The following is a 6938-nucleotide window of genomic DNA, read 5'->3' as shown; positions in this document are numbered from 1 at the left end:
CCCCAAAAAAAAAGGCAATATTGACTAAAAACTCAAAACAATAAATAAATCAATAAATCATAAAATAAATATAGGTTGGACAACCTTTCGTATCGTGAATTTTGAGTTGTTTTTGTTGTTTATTTGAAAGTCGTTGGTGAATGCTTGCAATAGAACCCTATTGCTGATTTCTGTAGCTTTTTTACGATGACCTTCCAACAAAATGCTTGTTGCAGTTGATGATGGAAGGAACCAGGTCAGCGACTATTTTTCATTGCTAAAATTCCATCGCAATATCAACAGTGATGGATTTGTGACGATAAATTCTATCGCAAATTTTAGCATCATGTTTTTTAAATTGACAATCGCGATGGAAATCTCTGTAGCGACGGATTTTCTTTCCATCGCAACTGATGGGCATCTACGACGAGGGATGCAGCGATAAAAAATTTGCGACAGTATTCTGTCGCCGTTGACCTTTTGCAACGGAATTCTACCCAATTGACATAGAAATTTTCCATCGTAGATGCCCGTTTTTCTAGAGTACAAAGTGAAATTTTCAATAACTTTTGGATATGATAAGGCATGCATGTTTCTTACGTTCTATTTCCAACTACTTGAGTAAACATTGCTACTAAGAATAAGAATGAGTTAAAATCATCACAAATACAGCTAAGCCTCCTTTTGTATTATGTTAAGCTATGCCTGTCCAAACGGCTCAGCTCGACTCGTAAAATCAAGCCCGAGCCGGGCAAAACCAGGGCCTGGACCTGGGCCTAATCGGGCCGGGCACCGGGCCAACCTGATTTTTCCTTTTTTTGAATTTTTTTATTTTTTTTAAAATTTCAAGAATTCAAAGCAAAAAAAGAAAAAAAAATTGATAAAACATTTATATTATTAATCACTTGTAATTATATAGTTTACAAATACAAAAAATCATAGAAATTAAAATAATAAAAATAACTTCTTTATTAATAATCAATTAATCATCTACAATTATAAATTTATTTTGGAATTTGTCACAACACAATAGATAAATACATCCCAAATGAATTAAAATTACATTATGCTTATTTAAGTACAGTTATACAATTTACTTATATATGATATACTTTTATATATACTAGATGCAATATACATTATATGCTTATAATTATACTTATGCACTTATATATACTTACATAACTGTAATTCTATAATATACACATATAAGTATACTTATAACTACATTATATATAGGTATATATGACTATATATATAGTATATATATATACTATATATACTATATAATATATATGACTAGTACGTCCATATTATAGTAGCTATATATATATATTATATATATTATAGTATATATATATATATATATATATATATATATATATAGTATATATATATATAATATACATAGTATATATATATATAGTATATAATATATATACTATATATAGTATATATAATAATAATATATAATAATAATTCTTAAATATCGTTATCATGGCTAGGTTTTATATACAACTATATATATTATATCATAAATATATTGTAAATACCACTTATAGTTATAACATGAGAGAGCAGAGAGAGGAGAATCACAGTAAATATATTAGTTATCTTATTTGATAAATAGTTATATAGTAGTTATATATGTATTTGCCTTACATTACTTACAATTAGAGCTTATTTAAGCACCAGTTAATAAAGTTTACTTATATGATATAACTTTATATATAACTTGGAGAGTGCAATATAGCTGTATGTATAATATACTCTTATAGCACTTATAATATACTTATATAACTGTGAGATTCTATAATATACAGCATATAAGTATACTCTATAACGTACACTATGTAATAATTTAGTATTGTTATACTCTTAGCATCTATACCTACGTAGAGAGTGGTGTGCATGATAATATATATATATATATATATATATATAACTATCAATATTATATATATATATATATATATATATTAAATATAATGATATATATATATAATATATCTTATATATATATATGTAGACTAGAATACGGTATATATATATATTATATTGAGATGAGAAGGAGAGAGAGAGAGAGAGAGTAGAGAGAGAAGAGACAGAGGAGAACCTGGTACGCAAGTTTCCTCTATTAAATTGGCTAGTCCGAGTCTAATCCCAGCCCCCCTACATCATGCCTCGAAGAGAGAGCCTCAATCAATATTCACCTACTTTAAAAAAGAGGCTCTATCTCCGAGGCATGATGTAGGGGCTACATTTGGCCACCTCACTACCAAGTTTAATAAAAGAACTTGGTACAAAAGTTCACCATATTTCTCATATATATATGTAATATATTTATGTGACGCCCCTGGGTTCACACAAGGCTGCAGTCCAAGGTGAAACCAGAGATGTCAAACCTGCCATGCACCCACACTGTGCATAAACATGTTTTACCAATCACAGTAATATCCTCTAGTAGAACCAAATAGAAGTGCAGGTACAAACAGGCAAAATAAAGGGAATAAATGTAATAGACATGATATAGAAGAGATATCTCATAAATAAAAAAGAATCATGTCTCAACTATAATACATCTGATATCTAAATAATGAAAATGTCTCAACATGAATCAACTGGAGAAATAAGATATCAACACATCGTATTTATAATATCTTCCACTATCACTGGAGAGATAGAATAAAATACTAACACATAATTTTGTATACTTTCAAAAGTAACATATCTCAGTCATATAGTTCAATGATAGGTCATATTCAAAATTGGCATCTGCCATACTTAGGCTATCAAGTAATTGTCTCAGTGCAACGGACTACCCTGTAGGTATCCTGAACTGTGTACACGGCTCATTAGTCTCATCGCGATCTCAGTGCATAACATGAGTGCGGGACGGACTACCAAATAGGCATCCTAGAAATACGGCTCACGAGCCTCATCGCACCCTAGTGCAGGACGGACGGCTAGATCAAGCCTCCTAAAATCCGACTCAATGGCCTGTACATATAGAATATCGACGCACTACCTCATGTAGTACTGAACTGAGCTCATCAACGATATCCACCTCATATAAATCTTTGTATCTCAGGTATGTCTACGCACTATCCCATATAGTACTAATATATGCTCATCAACAACATTCAGCTCATGTATAAACCATGTAAATTTGGTATGTCGACGCACTATCCCATATAGTACTGAGTTGAGCTCATCAACGACATCCAACATGTATATGAACTATATCTAATTCAAATATGATCAAATCAAAATTTATCATAATACCCTTGGGATTCTTAAATATATAACATAACATATTCATGACTAAACGTGTAACATCAAGTGGCTCAAAACTCCGCGAACGCACCTCAAAACGGCGCAACACAGCTCCACAAAACGAGCAGGAAAAACAGACATAATATCTGTTAGTAAAACAAGCATATCTTTCTCTAACAAAATTATTTTTACAAATGGTTTTCTGTTTTAAAAACTAGATTCACACATCTTTCAAATGACATAAGTTTGGTTCAATTTGGAGTTCATTTGTTATCCCAAATCTTCAGTTAAACATTATATATGTGCATCCGTTTTTCTGCAGGACATGTTGTTAGTAAATATAATATATCTTTCTCTATACAAAATCTTTTTAAGAATGGTTTTCTGTTTTAAAATCTAGATTCACACATCTCTCAAATGACAAAAATTTGGTTCAGTTTGGAGTTCATTTGTTATCCCAAATCTCCAATTAAACTTTATATATGTGCATCCGTTTTTCTGTAGGACATGTTGTTAGTAAATATAACATATCTTTCTCTATACAATCTCTTTTTTAAGATTAGTCTTCTGTTTTAGAAACTAGATACATATATATTTCATTTGGCACTGGTTTGGTTAAATTTGGAGTTTATTTTCTATTTTAAAATCTTAGTTAAACATGATACAATTGCTGCAGTTTTCTGCAGAAAATATTTATTTAGTACATATCTTAAATTTCTCATATATAAATGAAATTATGAAAAATCTTAATAATCATGATCATGATACTATCATAAATAGCAAGAAAAAAATTACTAATCTAGCATTGGTTTATGTTTTAACATCAAAAATTTAACTTTTATCACATCATGTTAAGATTCAAGCATGAAAACATATATTCAACATCATATTAAACATCTAACTAGTTATTTAACTATGGGGAAGGGTTTGGATGAAGATAATCTTGCCTTAGACATCGTTCTAAGCCTCTGAAATAACCAGCAACCAAAAAGAAGTACAACCAAGCCGTTTTCCCCTTGCTACACGTTGATGATCTCGCCCTCGTGTCGATATTTGTTTCACAAAGCTCTCAAAATTCTCAACTTTAGGGCTAGGAATTCAGAGAGAGGAAGAGGGGCTGCTAGGGTTTGAAGCTCTGATGTAAGGATGTTAATTTTCATGAAAATATATGTTTATATATATGCAAACCCGAAATAAACCCGTTTGACCCGAACCAGGAATCCTAATCAGACTAGAAAAATAACCTTTGGTATTTTGACCATAACTTTCACGTTCGACCTCGGAATAAGATGATCTAAGACTTGTTGGAATGATATTGAAGATACCTACAACTTTTGTCTTTTAAGGTTTTCCAAATTCCAACTACATCTGTAATAAAAATACAAAATATCTTCGCTAATCATAAATTTCCAGATTTATTCATCGAGCATGAATTGTGCATTTGCTCTTATATATATACATATATACATTGAATTGATCTCAAACAAATTCCTAGCATACTCAAACATCATAATATATTATTTATAAATATATAATATATTTATTATTATTTATCACAATACTTGCATTATGCTTATTTTAGTATAGTTATACAGTTTACTTATATGATATACTTTTATATATACTAGATGAAATATACTTATATATAAGTATGCTTATGCACTTATATATACTTATATAACTGTAATTCTATAATATACGCATATAAGTATTATCACGCCCCACTTCCCAAAATACCGGGTATCAGAACGTGAACAAGCCCGCGACGTATTAGACTGAGGAGAAATAGATACTAGACCATTTATACTCAATCTAATACGCTAAGCGTCAAACAATATAAAATGCAAAGTCACAGGTCCCCGATCACACACAGCAAGAATATAATGAACAACTCATAATGGAAAAGAGATATATCACAAGTAGAATATCATCCGAGACACAGAGTTTGGGTCACACATGCCCTTATTACAAAACAGTCCAAATAAGTACTAAAGAAATATGAAAATACATCGTTCAACAAGAATAGAAAGTAAGTACTGCAAAAAAAATAAACTAAGGACCATCAAATAACTAAGAAAATAGCTAAGCTTCAACTTGTTCTTTTGCTCCGTCTGCAAGGCACTCCTGCTGAGAATCCTCTGGCTCCTGAACGATTTCTGAACTGAGGTTGTCCATCTCCTAAATCTGACGTATACCAGAGAAAATAGGCATACGTCAGTGTGCATGGCACACAGTAAGATCCCACAGAGAGAAATAGTAACGGTCGAACAGCCAAGACAAAAGTAGTAATAATAATAATAGAAGCATGCTACAAGAATACTAATAATCTAAATGTGATCTATCACTAGAATATAATAATTAGAAGAATCTAAGAAAATCAACCAAGTAACAAGCTCATGCAGCTAGCGATCAGAATAATCATCCAAGTAACAAGGTCATATAACTAGATGTAATTAATACTTAAAAATCTACAACAAGCGGCGTAGTACGTCAAGCGAAATAATCCAAACAAGGAAACCCTCATGTATATACCATATGCCTCAAATTGTAGATAATTAAATATTAACTCTGATATATGTATGAAAAGAAAATACAATTGCTTGCATCTCACAAGAAATCATACTTAGCCAAGAAACAAGGTTATGTAACTAGCCATCCTATAACAGGTCACTGGTTCACATCTCACACAGAGTCAACGTTCATATTATCAGATAACTGACTGTTCACAAATCCCTTACGTGCATCCAGTAGGACTATACGCAATTCGACTCTGGCCTGGTCCGAACTCAAGCCGACTCGGGTGAATATCAAATTCATAGACCAAAGTAGCGACATTGATCCACTTTGACCCAACAAACCAACCCCAGTGGCGACACCGATCCACTGGTGTGAGCCTGGAAGATATATCAATAGTCTTATCCAATTGCATAAACAAAGACTTTCCCACCCCAACATCTCTTGTATTTCCAAGTCAACAACACACAAGCCTCTAGGTCTTATTCATGTCACACAGGTCATTATAGTCATAAACTCCTAACGATTCTCAATCACAACAATGAACAATCAATGTAACTAATCATGTGCAATAATATCATGGCATATTAGATAATCAAAATTAAGAATTATAAATCATAAACAACGTCTACATAATTCAAAAAATAAACTTTTTCTAAATTAATTCATTTTAAATTATTTCTCTTAACAATTAATCTAAAATAATTCATTTTCAAGAATAAAATCCTTTAAATTGTTATAATTATCTAAAAAATAATTCTTTTGCCGAACTAAATTCTTTTAATTCATTATAACTATTCTAAAAATGCTATTTATTATATTACTATAATATATTTAATATTCTTCATCAAACAATCTCACACAGATAATTATATCACAAACTAATCTATGTAATCAATAATAGAAGATATGAATATTAAAATGACAAGTCAATGAGCAAGAGGGATCTTGCCTCGGGTTAACGTCGAACGAATCGACGCTATTGGTGCAGCGCGTCGGCATTGAAGGGGCGACGAATCTAGTCGAGGGGGTCAGCGTTGACGATGAGGCAGCGGTGGGGCGAGCTCAGGGGAACAGAGGAACAGTTTCGACGAGTTGTGGTTTGGGTGAGAGAGGGAAGACGTCGGCGTCGCTAGCTGCTGTCGGCGATGTCTGAGGCGCGACAGGAG

This window comes from Asparagus officinalis, chromosome 7 (genome assembly GCF_001876935.1).
Source record: "Asparagus officinalis chromosome 7, Aspof.V1, whole genome shotgun sequence".
NCBI classification, from domain to species: Eukaryota; Viridiplantae; Streptophyta; class Magnoliopsida; order Asparagales; family Asparagaceae; genus Asparagus; species Asparagus officinalis.
Note: the sequence above shows the minus strand (reverse complement) of the source record.